Below are 17,427 nucleotides of genomic sequence, written 5' to 3' on the forward strand. Positions count from 1 at the left end.
TCGTGTGACCCCTCTAAGAGCTTCCCGTGACACCCTTTGCCAATCAGAGCATAGCACTTCCCCGTAAGTTCTAGCGCCACACAAAAGAGGCCATCTTGTTCCAAGAGCGCGTGTTTCAGAGAGCGTGCAAACGCTGAGCGGAAACATGGCTTCTTTCACCAACTTTGTTTTGGTGCCGAGAAGAAAGCGCTACATCAGCGACAGTTCCGAGGAGGAAGGAGAAGTTGAAGGGAGCCCTTTGGCCCAGCTGCTGATGGATACACCAATATCTGACGCCGAAACCCAACCGCTCACGATGCAGCCAGACAAGCTAGATGGCCTGGAGGAAGAAGGTGCCCATGGCTCTCAGGAGTCGGACAAGACGCTTGGAAAAGAAGCCAAATAGGTAAATGAAAGATCGAAGTTGGGGCATCATGGGGTTAGGAAACCGGGATTTTGTAAACTTTAAAAAAAAAAAATGACCAGAGCGTCTTACATTATTTCTTTCTGGCAATCTTTTGACAGCTGAGATGCCTTTCTAGCTGACCGTCAGACCCGGGACAGCATTGCATCGGACGAGGAAGACGAACCAGGCCCACCTTGTTTTTGCTCAACACTGATACAAAGCATTGAAGAGAACGCCAAGGATGACGGCCATGAAGAATTCAGGAGGTGGCTGTGCATTGACCTAGTTGAGCCAGTGCCACATCATAAGCGTAAAAAAGTTATGCACTCTATTGTACGCGTTGGTGTTTATACCGTCCTTAGTCACTGTCTTAGGGAAAAGCTTTTTGAGGACTGTGAGGGTTGTGTCATAAATGCGCCAGCCCAGCGGTACCATGACTGTTTGACTTGGACTCCAGAGGGTATAAACTGCAAGCTCCGGGGCCTATGTGCTGAACTGTGTTTGGAAAGCTTATTAAATACTGTTATTGCCGTAGGTCCGTGGTCCCCAACACGGTGCCCGCGGGCGCCATGGCGCCCGCAGGGGCATTTGCATGCACCTGCCAGGTGCTTGGGGTTGACCTGGCCCTGGGTACATAGCGTGTGGCGCTTGCGCGGGGGGGGGCGCGCTGGCCCCGGGCGCGCGGTGCTTGAGGGTGGGGGTGCCGGCCCCGGGCGCGCGGTGCTTGGCGGAGATGAGCATTATTATGGGGTTCTGGATGTGAAAAAGTTGTTCGGAGCGAAAAATTATTGTGAGTTTTGCCACACAGTGTACAGTCATGACCACTCTTGCAGGTATTGTTGCCGCCTCTGCTTGAGCGGAACGTGCTCAGACAGCGTGGGCGTGCCGCTGCGGTGTCCTAGCTGTAGACTATTTTGTCGAGCCAAAGAGTGCTTAGTCAGACACATAGACTGCGCATCGAAAAAACAAGTTGAATGCCTGTCTAAAACTTTGTGTGATGTGTGTCAGTCTTACATGGACAAGCGGCACCGCTGTAAAGGGCGACGCTGTAAGCAGTGTAAGGGCTTGCTTGTTGGCAACATTGACAATCATTTCTGTTTTATGGACAGCCTTAGAAAGCCCGAAGCCTCAGAAAAGTATATTTTTTATGATTTCGAATGCACGCAGGAGACGGGGTTGCACACTCCCAATTACATTTTTGCTCTGGCCCTAAAGCCAGAAAAATCCTGGGAATTTAAGGGTAGCAAGTGTCTTTCTATGTTCGTTAAGACCTTTATTGGCAAAGAGTTCCGTGACTACACATTCATAGCGCACAATTCCAAAGGTTACGATGCGTACTTTGTCGTGAGACAGCTACTGAAGGAAAAGATGTGCCTAGAGCTGATCACTCAGGGTAGTAAACTAATGTGTGTGAAAGTTAAGGCCCTGGACATTCGTTTTATAGACTCTTTAAACTTCTTGCCCATGAAGCTTAGCAAGCTACTGCAGGCGATGGGGTTTGAAGGGTGCAAAGGGTATTTTCCACATTTTTTTCACACCAAAATTACGTGGGGCCTATGCCTGGTGTGGGACACTATGGTGTAGACAGTATGATGCCCAGGGAAAAAGCAGAGTTTCTCGACTGGTATCGGGACCACAGCTATGAGACGTTTGACTTGCAGAAAGAGCTCGCGTATTACTGTCAACAGGATGTTAACATTTTGAGACAGGCTTGTATTCTATATAGAAAAGAGATTATGAACATGACAGAGATGGGGGATGTAGCAGAGAGAGGCCCTGGTAAATTCACTGAGATAAACCTGTATATCGATCCTTTCCAGTACATCACGCTGGCCTCCATCTGCATGGCGATGTACAGGTTTATGCTTTTGGAGCCTAACACGGTAGCTCTTCTCCCTCCAGACAATTACCACCGGCAGAAAAAGAGATATTCGACCCCATCTATTCAGTGGCTGCTGTATACCTCTTACAAAGAAAATATACAAATACGGCATGCTTTACAGGGTGGGGCACTACAGGTAGGCCCCTACTTTTTAGACGGTTATGCCAATGTTGACGGGGTACGCACAGCCTTTGAGTTTAACGGGTGTTTTTTCCATGGCTGTGTCACCTGTTATTGTGAAAAAGCACAAAACCCTATGACAGGGACAACTTTTGGGTTTCTTTATTACAAGACGCAGCTTAAGACTGACTATCTAAAACGACTTGGTTTTGTAGTGAGGACTCTCTGGGAGCACGAGTGGGAGGTGATGAAAGAAACAGACAGGGAGCTTGCAGGCTTTTTAAACCGAGCCCAGTTACCCCAGCCTCTCAGGCCTAGGGATGCTCTTTTCGGGGGGAGGACAAACGCTATCCGCCTATATTACAAGCCTAACCCCGGGGAAGAAATCCACTATTATGATTTTACCCTTTCGTAAACAAAACCAAAGAATACCCTATTGGACACCCCGATATAGTTTATGACAACTTTGGACCCCTTGCAAATTATTTTGGAATTGCAAAAGTTAAGGTGTACCCCCCGCGAGGCCTCTTTTTCCCATTGTTACCTGTCAGAGTGGGTGGCAAGCTTATGTTCCCGCTATGCCAAACATGTGCGGAAACCGAGCAGCGGGAGACGTGCACCCATACTGATGAGGAGAGAGCTATCCTGGGGACATGGTGCACGGTGGAATTGACTGTGGCCATAGCAAAGGGGTATACAGTGGCTAAAATCTGTGAAATCTGGCATTTCAGTGACAAATCTGACAAACTCTTGTCAGAGTATATCAAATTACACCTCCGTCAGGAACAAGAGGCTTCAGGGTATCCCGGCTGGTGCACAGACGAACAAAAACAAAATAAGTACGTTAACGATTTTTACCAAAAAGAAGGCGTGCGTTTACGCCAACACGAGATCAGGTCGAACCCAGCTAAACGCCAAATTGCTAAACTGTTTTTAAATTCTCTGTGGGGTAAATTCGGCCAAAGAACAAACCTACCCAACACCAGCATCGTAAGAGACCCTGATGAACTCTTTCGGTACCTGTTTTCCCCCAATTACGAGGTTTCATCCTGCGAGTTTATCGACAATGAAACAGCATGCGTGTCTTGGAAGCACGCAAAAGACCGGTACTCTGTCTCTGGCAATACCAATGTTTTCATAGCCTGTTTCACCACCGCTTATGCCCACTTAGAATTATACAGTCTCCTAGATGGGTTGCAAGAGCGGTGCCTATACCATGACACTGACTCAGTGATATTTGTGAAAAGGGAAGGTGACTGGAATCCCCCTCTGGGGGATTATTTAGGGGACCTCACGAGCGAGATCCCGTCAGATCAACACATCACTGAGTTTGTGTCGGCAGGCCCGAAAACCTACGGGTATAAGCTGTCGGGAGGAAAGGCCTGTATGAAAGTCAAAGGAATTACCCTAAACGTAGCAAACTGTGAAAAGATCAACTTTGACAGTTTGAAAGATCTAGTCCTGGACTATTGCACGGGTCTGCAAGAAAACACCTCAAAAAAGATAGAGGTGCAACAGCCCTCGATTGTAAGAAACAAAAATCAGTGGCAAATAGAGACAAAAACCCTTAAAAAACACAAAGGTGTTTATAACAAGAGGGTCCTAGGAGAAGGGTTTAAAACCCGGCCCTTCGGCTTTTGAAAAATGGATACGAGGTGGAAACACCCCTTTTCTGCAATTCTCGCAGGGCCTAGCAACTGTGGGAAAAGTTACTTTATAAAAAACGTATTGGATAATGCCAAACACACACTGTCTGTTATGCCTGAGAATATTTTGTGGTGTTACAGTTGTTGGCAACCTCTGTATAAAGAACTGCTCTGTAAATATCCCTTTACTAATTTTGTGGAGGGTCTGCCTAATGCTTTTGACGATGACCATTTGTTTCCTACTAATAAAGTGAATCTGATTATCGTGGATGATCTGATGAACTCTGCTTGTGAAAGCGATGAAATTGAGAAAGCCTTTACCAAGTACGTGCACCACAGGAAATTGAGCATTATGTATATCGTTCAGAACGTATTTTGTCAGGGGAAAAAGAGCCGTACGATTAACCTAAACACTAAGTACATGGTTCTGTTCAAAAACCCCAGGGATAAACTGCAAATCGCTACGCTTGCTCGGCAAATTTACCTCGGCAAGGCTCAATTCTTTCTAGAAGCTTTTGAGGATGCTACCAAAAGACCTTATGGCTACCTGGTGGTGGATTTAAATGCGTCCACGCCAGAAGCTTATAGACTAAGAACTGGTCTTTTCCCTCCAGACTGGCCGGTGGCTTCTACTTTGAAAAGAACAACCGCCGGGTATAAAAAGAGATGATTTATCGGCAGACCCTTTTTAACAGCTGGGGGTTGCCGACCGAAAACATGTCTAGCTGCGTGAAGAGAAACCTGGCTCTTTTAAAATTACTTAGCAAATCACCCCCGCAGCAAAGGAAGGCTATACTGTGTTTGGCCTCTGACAATTTAGTAGCGGCCATCTCAGAACTAGCACTCAATACCTTAAAAGGAAACGTGCCTTTGACGCAGAATCAAGTGAGCGTGCTGAAAAAGAAACGCACGCTTATAAAAACATTGTCTAATAAAAGGGTCTCGCTTAAAAGAAAGAAGCATCTGGTGAAGCAGTCTGGGGGGTTTATCGGCCCTTTGTTAAGTTTTGCTGTCCCTCTGATAACGGGGCTTTTGAATAACCGATAATGGAGTATGCAGAAAAAATGTACCTGGTGCCCAGTCATCAGCTGGAGCAATTAAGGGCTCCCCCTCCAGTGGAGGAAAATATCAGAACAACTGCAACTCGCTTACTGGATGCTGAAATGAAGTCTGTTCTTCAAAGGACTGACTTAGCCGAATACGAAAAGGCTAAACTCTACAGCGCTGTGCTTCAGAGATACCTAACGTACGTGAGGCAAAGTGATGCAGATAAAAGGAAAATAAGTCTGTTTCTACCAGAACAGAGTGACACCGCCAAACCTCCAGAAACAGAAAACACCTCAGACTCTGTGGTTCAGGAGCTGTTGGATAACGTGAATAAGCGTTATAAGAAAAACGCCTCAGTGTTGCTAAATAAGCTGGGCCAGGATAAAACTATCGCTTCCTGGAATGATAAAGGTGCATTTGTGTACAAAGGCTCGGTGGTGAATGGTTCTAACATGCTTGACTTAGTCAGAGCCGTCACCCAGACGCGTTCTGTCCCTAGCAGACATGTACCTAAAGGATGGGATGTGTTTATCAATGCCATGGCAGAACTAAACGTTCCATCTTCCATCATGGGCAGTGCAGACAACAGAGTTCTTTTGGAACGCCTGAAGGCCTCAGCCACTGACGCTGGGATGGATCGAGAAACACCAACTCCTTTTTTGCCTTTTAAAAAACAAAAATTGGCTAAACTGTCTGACTGGCTCAGTGTGTGAAGTTTGTCATGTTCTAAAAATAATTTTTGAACTTGATCACATTTTGCTTTAAATAAAACACTTCTCTATATATAGAATATCTATTTAATAGATATATATTATGTCTAGGTATTTTTTCTGAATTGTTCATTGTTTTTAAGAAGAAAAATTAAGAAAAACAACCATCAGTTGCCTTTAAACCCCTCACCTGGGGTGCTTTACTGCGTGTCAATTTAATTTTCACATCCACCCCGTTCAACAAAACGTTACAGAGTTGAGAAGCTTCTACCCAACTGTTAAATTTGTTGGGCCACTCCAGCCATTTCACCAATAGCTGCTTTTTTCTTCCTTTCCCTTTCTCTGCTAGAACTTTTTCAATCCTGTAAATCCTGTCTTGTTTGGGGTTCACCTTTTGTAATTCTTCAGGGTAAAACGACCCAGTCACTGTCTCACCCTCGTAATCTTTTAATCGGTAGACAGGTCTCTCACCCCTGGTTAAGGCTTCATCCACTATGAATATCTCATCGGTAAATATTTGTTCATAACCTTTTTTAAAGGCACTTTTGGTTTTAGAGAGTCTCACGTGGTCCCCTTTTCTAAAAGGAACAACAGCCTGTTTTATTTTAACATCATCTCCATAAACACTTTTCCAGACCTTCAGAGAATTGGCGGGGTTCACATCAGCAGGTCTGGTCCGTATAGTTCTGTGAAAGCTCCAGCTGTAACTCTTTATAAACTCAGATAATATGTCAATGTAGCGAAAGGTATTGTGGGCTGTAAAATATCTCCACATCCTAGATTTTAAAGTTCTGTTAAATCGCTCCACAACCCCCGCTTTGACTTCATTGTTAGTAACAAAATGGTGGACACCATGCCGCTTTAACAATCCACTTAAAGGTTTGTTTAAAAATTCTTTTCCCCGATCCGTTTGTAATTTTTGAGGCACGCGACCTTCGCTGAAAATAGCTTTAAAGGCCTTGGCTACCTCCTTGCCCGTCTTGTCCTTTAGGCCTAAGGCCCAGGCATATTTTGATAAAATGTCTATCACTGTTAAAATATACTTAAAACCGCTGTTGCGTTTGGAGAACCGGTGCATATCCACCAAATCTGCTTGCCATTGTGCATCCATGTCTGAGACAATGGTCTTGTCTCTTTTAAAATGTATTCGAGCAGGCTTGTGCAAAGAGTAAGCGTCTTGGTCCGAAAGCCATGATGTTACCTGTCTTCTGTTCAAAGTTTTACTGTGCTTTTTGACTGCTTGAAACAGAGGGTTCACCCCACCAAAGCTGCCAGCTTCCCTGGGGGTGTAATGTATTTTCTCTAACAGAGCAATCTGCGTAGACATGACTGTTATTTGTGTTAGTAAAAGATGCTGTAAGTATGGAAGGAACACATTCGCACCAACACATTTAATACAAGTTTTATTAAGCATCTGGATTAACACACCCTTTTACAGCCATCTGCAAATGGGCACCATGACACCCCCACCACTATCGCTATTAGGGAGTCCGAGTTAATTCATTCTTGCACGTTTGTTCTCGAGATCCATGTGTCAGATATGAGCAAAAAAAGCGGGCACAAGATAGATTTACTCCCACAGGATTACTGATGTGCAATTTCTCAAAGGTTTCTAGAAAGTCATCGTCGACCTGGCAAGAGATTGTCAAAAAAGAGAATAAGCTACAGCTGCTGGTTTTTAGATTCACAAAACACCCATGATGCCCCCCACCTCGATTTTTTCATTTACCTGTTTGACTTCTTTTCCGTTCACCTTGTCCGACTCCTGGGAGAGATGGGCAGCATCCTCCACAGGGACAGATAACGAGAGGCCGTCTAGCTCGTCAGGCTGCCGTGGGAGGAGTTGGGTTTCGGGATCAGATCCTGGTGTATCCAATAGCAGAGGGGGCAAAGGGCCCCTTTTTGCCTCTCCCTCGTCCTCGGAACTGTTGCTGATGTGGCACTTTCTTCTCATGTGGTGGAAGGCCCTCGTCACCAAAACAAACTCCAAACTTCTGGTGGGGGTGGTGAAAGAGTCCATGTTTCTGCTCAGCGTTTGCACGCTCTCTGAAACACGCGCTCTTGGAACAAGATGGCTTCTTTTGTGTGGCGCTAGAACTTATGGGGAAGTGCTATGCTCTGATTGACAGAGGGTGTCACGGGAAGCTCTTAGAGGGGTCACACGACCAGCTTCCGGTCTGGTCAACGGGTCCCAGAACTGCACCCCCCAAATGGTCAAAGCGATTTGTGGGGCGGTCCTACAGGGAAAAAAACCCTCCTGATTGGTAGAGGGAGGCAGGGTGAGTTCTTAGAGGGGTCACACAACCCACTACTGGGCGGGTCTTCCGGTCCCGGAACTGCCCCCTGATTGGTCAAAGCAGTTCACGAGGCAGTCCTACAGGGAAAAAACCCCTCCTGATTGGTGGAGGGAGGCGGGGCGAGTTCTTAGAGGGGTCACACGACCCACTTCTGGGCGGGTCATCCGGTCCCGGAACTGCCCCCCGATTGGTCAAAGCGGTTCGCGGGGCGGTCCTACGGGGAAAGCCCTTCCTGATTGGTAGAGGGAGGCGGGGCAAGTCCTTAGAGGGGTCACATGACACCCCTTACTTCCGGTCACCTGCCCCTCTTGACCCCGGATGTATTACCCCCAAGGGCGGGACTTCCGGTGACAGGGGACGGGCCTAACGGGGGTCACATGACATCCTTTTTTACTTCCGGTCACCTGTCCCTCTCGACCCGGATGTACTACCCTCCAGGGGCGGGACTGCCGGTGACAAGGGAGAAGGAACTTCCGGGGAGTCGGGGGGGGGGGGGACTTCCAGGGTCAGGTGGCAGGGCTAATGTTTGATTGATGGTAGGGCCCTTATACTACTCTCCTACCCCATAGCAGAGCTGGCCGCATACCACCAAGGTCTAGCTTCCCACCGAAGTATATGAGGTGCAAGCTGGAAACAAGCTGGCACAGACAGAGCACATTGTCCTCCAGCAATCCCTCTCTTGTTCCCATTCAAGGTAGCAGGAGCTCTTTGATCTATTTGTCTGTGCTTCATTCCCCGAGCACTCATCCAGGTCAGATGTCTCTTAGGACCTGAGTTGCCACCATCTGGACAATGGGACTTGGGTCATTCTGTAGTACCTGGAGAGCTGGAATTACAGAGAATATGACTCACTTTTCATATAGTCACCTATGCCTGCAGTAGCTGGAGATTTAGTACCAGTGAGTACCAAGCTACAGCAGCTCTCTGTACAAACAAAGCTTTAGGTTCCTCCATTGGGATCCTTCCAAGCTCCAAACTGAGATGGAGGAGGGGGGAGAGGGGAGACCCTGACCCTACCAGAAACTCATCCAATTGGAAGGTGCTCCATTGACTCAATAGCTTCTGCTTTTAAGTTATTTTACATCTCCTGACAGAAATAAATCTGATGGTGTGGAGTTTGGGGTAGCAAAAAGTGGCTTCCAGGGAGCCGATGGAGCCCAAAGAGTGGATCACACAGGTTGGGAAGAGGCATTGCCAGGATAGCCAGGAGATGCACTGACTTATATCACACTGGCTGCAGTTTCCTCCAGGTACGTCTACACCGCAAAGTTAATTCAAAATAACAGCTGTTATTTTGAATTAACTTTAATAGCATCTATACATGCAAACCGCTATTTCGATATTAATTCGAAATAGCAGAGCGCTTAATTCAAATTTGGTAAACCCCAGAGCTATTAAAGGGATAGACCCTGGCCCGTGCCAGATCCAAGCCTACCAGCCAAGAGCCAGCAGTGGCCACTGGGGCCCCTGAGCCAGTAGCCACAAAACGTGAGCCAGCAAGGCACTGGCAGCCAACCCTCCACTGCTCCTCAGGAGCAGTCTGCCAGCACCCAGGAGCCTGACAGGGGCTGGAGAAGGCGGGTGCCTTCCTGGTCCAGGGTGGAGATCATGGACCTTATTCAGGTTTGGGAGGGATGCCCCAGCATCCATGATCTCCGCACTAGACAGAGGAACACGGCCGTCAATGGCAGGATAGCTGCCAGCCTGGCCACCAAAGGCCACATGCGAACCCAGGAGCAGGTTTGCATGACATTCAAGTTGGTGCGTTGAGACCCCCAACCTTGGGCCCTGATCTTCCCTTCTCCTTTCTTCCCTTTGCTTCTCCCTTCCAACTTCCTCCTCCCAGGTTTCACCCTCCCCTCTCCCACCCACTCTATTCCTCTCTCCCACCTCCTTTTCCCAGTCTCCCCAGAGGTTCACCCTGTTGTTCAATAAACCCAGTTTCTATTTTTGAACATACATGTCTTTTATTTGACATCAGGAAGGGAGGCTAGGGAGGAGTAAGTAGATGGACGTGAGGGAGGAATGGGGCACGAGCCCCCGGTGGGGAGGACCGGGGTGGTTCTGAGGGCTCCTCGGGGTGGACACTCTCCTGCAGGGCCTCCTGGATCCTGACAGCCCCCCAATGGACTCCCCGGACGGTAGCCTGCAGCAAGTGCAGCTGGGCTGATGGCAACAACCCTACGAGACGCACCGGTGTGCCCAGGGGCAGCTCTGGCTCCATGTGGCCGAGTGCTGTGGTGTCCCGAGTGCAGGCACTCAGGGCACTCCAAGACAGGACTGCTTTGTTGTCCCTCATCGGGGTAGACAAGCGAGCGGGGAACCCTGAGAACTGTCTGTTCGGGGTGGGGGTAGGGTCCCGTGAAGCACGGAGCTCAGTTAGCCTGAGGCAGCAGCCCCACACACTATGTCCTAACCTGATGCCCTGCCAGCACTGGTTCCGGCCAGCCTGAACTTCGGTTCAGGGTCCACTCAGTGTGGACGCGCTATTTCAAAATAAAAAAATGCTATTTTGAAATAGGTTTTGTGTATAGATGCATAATTCGAATTAGCTTAATTCAAATGAACAATTTCGAATTAAGTTAACTTGAATTAACGCTGTAGTGTAGACGTACCTCTTTCAGAGCAGACTAAAGCTGAATCTGTCCTTTGATGTGTGGCTGATGCACTTCACACCTGTGGTATCAGTTACTGCTTGCTTGTCAGCTAAATTTCTTTATAACTCACTAATGAATAGGATTTCACCTGTATTTGTTACTTACAGGTCAACAGATGTTCCATGTCCAGCCATTTCATATTTTTGGTGTCCGTATGTTCCAGGATGATGCCTAAATAAGCAGTGTAAAATAAACATCAATAAAAAACCTTCTCTTGTTAAGTGCAAGGTGATAACATTGGCCCTTTGGCTTCTATTGTGGGTCTAAGGTGAGCTGTAGGCAAGAAAATACTAGAAAAGTTTAGCGTCCACAATGAAGAGAATAAGAGAAAAAAATTAAGAATGTTTACATAAAACCTCATTTGCTTTAAACAATCTATGTTCCTCTTGCCACTGCTGTCAGTTATTGGAGATATACTAGGATAGTGTATTAATCTAGTGGTGTGAACAAAGGGCTGGGGCCAGGAATAAGTGCGTACTAAGCAAGGATCTCACATGGATAAATTAATTAGGCCACAATGCTTGCCTGGCTTGCATGGGTGTGCTAAGGAAAGGATGGCACAGGGCCAAAGGGGAGGAATCTAGTGCTTCCTGGGCAAGGCAATCAGGAACCTGCAACAGCAGGCACTGTGTGGCGGTGGGCTGCCTACCTCCCAGTGATGAAGCACCAGTAAGGAACAGTGAACAACACTGAGCTTAGGTCTATAGTTTGAGTCCACACTAACTCTGACTACTAAAAATAGAGTGCAGGTAAGATGACAGAAGCAGTCGGAGGAGCTAGCCACCTTGAGAACAGACTTTTGGGTTTGGATGGGATCATCCTTGGAATAGTTAACCCCTCCTGCTACTCCTGCCACAGCTACTCTATTTTTAGCACACTAGTTTGATCGGAGAATAAACATACCCTACGTGACAGTGTGCCAGCCTCTGCTACTAAATGACTGCGCCATCTCAAAGCATTCTATTGCAACTTACAAATTCCTCCTAACACCACACTGGAGAAGTAGGAGAACATTAACATCTCCATTTATGCATGAGAAGTCACAGCACGGAGAGATTAATAGTAGCTCAGTGCTGCACACAGGGACTTTTTCTGTCTACCTCAAAGGGAATACCAAAAGGGACACGGCACACTTTCTCTCACCAGCTAACTTGGCTGCAACTGCCCGGATCTCTTCCCAGCTGCTGCGGAAGTATGTGATGGTAGTTTTGTAAAAGTTCTCCAGTAGCTCAGCCTTCTCTTTGGCCTAGAGAAAATCAGGGACACATGAGCTCTCTCTGGCTAGAAATGCCCTTTGACTGCCAACACATGCCTTTACAAACCACAAGTAAACAGTCTGTGTTCCTCTTGCCACTGCTGTCAGTTATTGGACTCACTCAGACTTTTTTTTTAATTTAAACAAGTAAATAAAAGAAAGGACAGGAGGCTGTGTAGAAGTGGGGAAAGTGGGAATCTATGGCAGATTTACATTCCTCTCACCCTCAGTCCTGTATCCCACTCTAATAGGGTACGTCTACACTACAACGTTAATTCGAACTCACTTAGTTCGAATTACTTAATTCGAACTAAGCTAATTAAAACTAACGGATCTAGACTAAAAAACTAGTTCGAATTAGCGTTTTACTAATTCGAACTAGCATGTCAACATTAAGTGGACCCTGAACCGGGCTTAAGGATTGCCGGAAGCAGTGCCGGCAGGTCATCAGAGGAGGACTTAGAGCGTGGAGATGCTGTCTCAGGCTAGCCGAGGGCTGTGCTTAAAGGGTCCCAACCCCCACCCCGGACAGACAGTTCTCAGGGGTGCCCCGCTTGCAAAGCAGTCTTGGCTTGGAGTGCCCGGAGTACCCACACTGGGCACATCACAGCACTTGGCCATCAGACCGGCTGCACTTGCCGCAGCCTGCCATCTGGGGAGATGGGGCAATTGGGGGGCTGCAGGAGAGCTTCCACCACAAAAGCCCGCAGAGCCAGCCCAGTCCTCCCCATCGGGGGCGCGTACCCCATTCCTCCCTCAACTCCTTCCACTTACCCTTCCTAGCCCCTCTTCTTGATGTACAAAATAAAGGACAATTGTGTTCAAAAATGGAATCTGTCTTTATTGAACAAAACTGGGGGAGACTGGGAAAAGGGGGTGGAAGAGGGGAAGAGAGAGGGTGGCAGAGGGGAGGGCAACTAAAATGATCAGGGGTTGGGAACAGGTCTCATATGAAGAGAGGCTAAAGAGACTGGGACTTTTCAGCTTAGAAAAGAGGAGACGGAGGGGGGACAGGATAGAGGTCTCTAAAACCAGGAGTTGGGTGGAGAGGGTGCATACAGAAAAGTTCTTCATTAGTTCCCATAAAGAAGGACTAGAGGACACCAAAGGAAAGGAATGGGTAGCAGGCTTCAAACTAGTAACAGAAAGTTGTTCTTCGCAAAGCACAGAGTCAACCTGTGGAACTCCTTGCTGCTGGAGGCTGTGAAGGCTACAACTAGAACAGAGTTTAAAGGGAAGTGAGATCAAGCCATGGAGGTTGGGTCCATGGAGTGGTATTAGCCAGGGGGTAGGAGTGGTGTCCCTGCCCAAAGTTTGTGGAAGGCTGGAGAGGGATGGCACGAGACAAATGGCTTGGTCACTGTCTTCGGTCCATCCCCTCCAGGGTCCCTAGGGTTGGCCGCTGTCGGCAGACAGGCTACTGGGATAGATGAACCTTTGTTCTGACCCAGGATGGCCATTGTAAGTTCAGTGCTCAGGGTCGGGGGTCTCAGTGGACCCCCTTGATTTTCATGCACACCTGCTCCTGGGTGGCCAGGCTGGCAGCTCTCCTGCCCTAGCCGGCCACCTTCCTGTGCCTAGTGCGGAGATCGTGGATGAGGTCCACGATGTCCGCACTAGCCCAGGAGGGAGCCCGCCTTTTGCGGTCCCGGGCAAGCTCCCAGGACCTGCCAGCCTGGTCCCGGGAAGAGGGGGAGGGCTGGGGGGCATCGGGTGGGTGGCTCGATCCGCACCAGGTGCAGGGTCTGCTGGCTGGGTGCTGGCAGGCTTGCACCTGGCACGGGCACCGTAGCCAGCCCGTGCCCCTTTAAGGGGTCCGGGGCCGGGAGGGGGGCATAGAGTTTCCCTGGTGTTGGCCGGAGTGGCCACCAGGGAAAGCTGGGGAGGGCTAGCCTCCCACTAGTTCGCATTAAGGGGCTACACAGCCCTTAATTCGAACTAGTAAATTTGAACTAGGCTTAATCCTCGTGGAATGAGGATTACCTAGTTCGAACTAAGCGCTCCGTTAGTTCGAATTAAATTCAAACTAACGGAGCGCTAGTGTAGCACCTATGAAAGTTAGTTCGAACTAACGTCCGTTAGTTCAAACTAACTTTGTAGCATAGACATACCCATAGATACTTACATTGCCCATCACACATTCCCCCTGCTTCTACACCACAAGCCTATGCTGTCAATAATCTCATATAATTCTGTAGGTCACTCACAAGGTGTCTGCAGATATCCATCTGGAGCTCCTCAGGGTTCAGCTTGGTTCTCCAACTAAGATGCTCATTAAGTATAGTTTGGAGCCTCTTCAGTCCCAAAAATGGGGCACAGAGATGAAATGTAGCTCTGCACTCCTGAAAAAGAGGGTTGCACCATTGAATTGTTCCATAACACGTATTGTGCTCATTCAAATGGAACTCATGTCCTTGACTGCTCATCTACCCCAAGAATAAAAGGGATTCCCCTGAAGTAATAGACAGAAAATATGCCAGCATGACTTTAATAGGGGGAAAGGGATTCTACTTCTGGAGTATTGCATCCAATTCTGGGCACCCCATTACTTAAAAAATGTTGATACATTGGAGAAAGTCCAATGGAGGGCAACAAAGATGATTAGGAGGCTGGAACACATGATTTACAAGGAGAGGCTGAGGGATTTGGGATTATTTAGTCTTCAGAAGAGAAGAGTGAGGGGAGCTTTGATAGCAGGCTTTAACTACCTGAAGGGGGATTTCAAAGAGGATGGAGAGAGGCTGTTCTCAGTGGTACTAGATGACTGAATGAGGAGCAATGGTCTCAAGTTACAGTGGGGGAGGTCTAGGTTGGATATTCGGAAAAACTATTTTACTAGGAAGGTGGTGAAGCACTGGAATGGGTTACCTAGGGAGGCAACGGAACCTCTAAATCTAGAGTTTTCAAATCCTAGCTTGACAAAGCCCTGGCTGGGATTGTTTAGTTGAGGCTGGTCCTGTTTTGGGCAGGAGGTTGGACTCAGTGACCTCCTGAGGTCTCCTCCAAACCTATGGTTCTATGATTTTATAATACTGAAAACTGGAGATAGCAGCAATGTTTTTTCAGAACAGATGTAGCTATGAAAGCTGCTTCACTAGGCATAGCTGTGGTCTTTCCTCTGTTGTGGGGAGGCAGGAACGTGGGGTGCAGAGATAGGCAGGAATGAACTCTTGGGATCAGACCCATGACCTATCCTGAACTCCAGTGAGACAACCCTGGCTGCTAAGGACCAGCCTGTCTGGGATTGACTCAAAAGGAGGGCAATGAACTGAGGGAAGAATTTAGGTCTCCACTGCGGGAAGGAATAGCAGAGCTCCCCTGGCATCAGGAGGAAGATTCTTTTTGCTTAGTAATTAAGTCACTGTCATTCTTACCATTGAAACCTCAGGGCTTGGATCTTGCAGGTGCAGCAGAAGCGTGACCCAGCTCTGTCTAACCTGCTTGGCAAAATAGTCCTTCCATTTTCTCTTTGCAGAGCCGGCCAGGATACCAAACAGGACAAAGGCCAATGCACGAAGAGTGTTGTCCTCCTATAGCCAAGAAAGCCACACAGGTTGGTAACGAAGAAATAACCACATCATGTATCTAGCACAGCTGTCTCTTCTACATTAGGGTAGAGTGATTCCAACTACAGAAGTTTAAAAGAACTGGAATTAATCAAGTTTGGGCCAAATGTGTTGATTCATCAAAATACTTTGAAGACAGTTCAATTTTGACAACATTCTTCCAGAAGCCAAGTAGGGGTACTTGGTCAGCTTCTTGGTGACCCATCTAGCAGGCTAACTGGGATCTTGGGCTTCCTGGCCCTCACCTTCAGAACAGCCTGTCTGGCAGGCTGACAAGGAGCCAGGAAATGTGCACCCTGGCACCTCTAATTCCCAGTGTTTCCAGGTTCCCTGTCTCCAGCATAGTCTGCCAGTAGACTGCCCTCAGGCAAGGCTCCCAGTAGAGCTGGGTTGAGAATAGTATTACGGTTTCACAAAGAGTTTTGAAATTTGGGCTGGGGGGTGTGTCCCCCAAATAGGAACAAAACCAAAATTTGAAATCTCAAACTTCTCTGCAAAATGGAATAATTTCAACCATCTGACATAAAAATCGTATGGAGCAGGCCCAAAACAGTCTATTACACCCTGTATGCCCATTTTCCTTGTATGCAGCTACCTAATCTAGTATTCATACTTCCTTTGCCATTCTCATTGGAAATAAAGATGAACAGAAGGGTGAGACTGAAGGAGCAGGGATGGCATCCTCATTTTCTTAATTCTCTGCTCCTCCATAAAACACATCTCTTCCCTAAGGCCTAAAATCACTTCATTCTGACATGAACAATGCCCAGTGAGGACACATCATGCATTGTAAATGGAGCCTCATCAATGTCAGCTGAACTGGGGTTGAAGGCTTCTGTTCACGTACATTATCGAAGTACTTCCGGATCTGTGTGGTGAGGTCTCTGAAGGAAGAACCTATGTCCTTCCCTTTCAGCTCGTTCAGAACGTTGGCCAGTGCCTTCAGGCTTTCGGCAATGACTTCAGAACTGAAAGTGTCTTCTAAAGTCCTGATCAGTGCCTCCAGAAGAAACTTCTTGTACTTTTTCACCTGTTCAGACGTATGACATTAAAAAACACTTTCCACTAACCACATTTCTAATATGTTTTTTTAGCAATTATGAAGCAGTGGGAATTTCATCTGCCCCCCTAGTGACCTATAGCTATATTTTACATCAGGTACTAGCTACAATAAGCCAAACTCTGTGCCATATTACACCTATGTAATCCTATTAGATTTCTAATTACTTAGATTTGAAGGCCAAAAGGGACCATTGTGATCATTCAGTCTGACCTCCTTCACAACACAGAACCTCCCCAAAATAATGTCTGTTTGACTAGAGCACCTCTTTTAGAAAAACAGCCCATCTTGTTTTTAAAGTTGCTACTGATAGAGACCCCACCACAACCCTTGGTAAATGGTTCCAATGATTAAAATTACCATTAAAATGTATGCCTTACTAGCAGTCTGAATTAGTTTAGCTTCATTCCCCCTCCCTCCCCCATTGAATCTAAAGGCACATTTTCTAGCCCTTTGAAAATTCTTGTGACTCTTCTCCAATTTATCAACATCCTTCTTGAATTGCAGGCATGATCCTGACATAGTATTCTAGCAGTTCTCACACCAGTGCCATAAGCAGAGGTAAAATAACTTCTTTATTCTTATTCAGAATCCCTCTGTCTATGCCTCCGAGGATCACCTCAGCTCTTTTGGTCACAGCTTTGTACTGGGTGCTTACGTTCAGCTGATTATCTATCATGATTTGAGTTTTTTAGTGTCTCTGTTTCCTGGAATAGAATCTCTCATCGTGGAAATAAAGCCTACACTCTTCATTCCTAGGAGTATACATTTACATATGATCATATTAAGTACATATTGTTTC

General features: G+C 47.2%; 1 long non-coding RNA gene across 1 annotated transcript; it reads right to left on the minus strand.

The window, feature by feature from the left end:
* Positions 1-6,039: 6,039 nt before the first annotated feature.
* Positions 6,040-11,941, minus strand: LOC149525936 (uncharacterized). The gene is made up of 3 exons (XR_016348564.1): positions 11,888-11,941; positions 10,850-10,915; positions 6,040-8,913 (listed from the first exon to the last, which is right to left on the minus strand). It is a non-coding gene; the product is annotated as an uncharacterized LOC149525936 (long non-coding RNA).
* Positions 11,942-17,427: the final 5,486 nt, after the last annotated feature.

This window comes from Pelodiscus sinensis, chromosome 1 (genome assembly GCF_052426305.1).
Source record: "Pelodiscus sinensis isolate ZL-2025 chromosome 1, ASM5242630v1, whole genome shotgun sequence".
Lineage (NCBI taxonomy): Eukaryota > Metazoa > Chordata > Testudines > Trionychidae > Pelodiscus > Pelodiscus sinensis.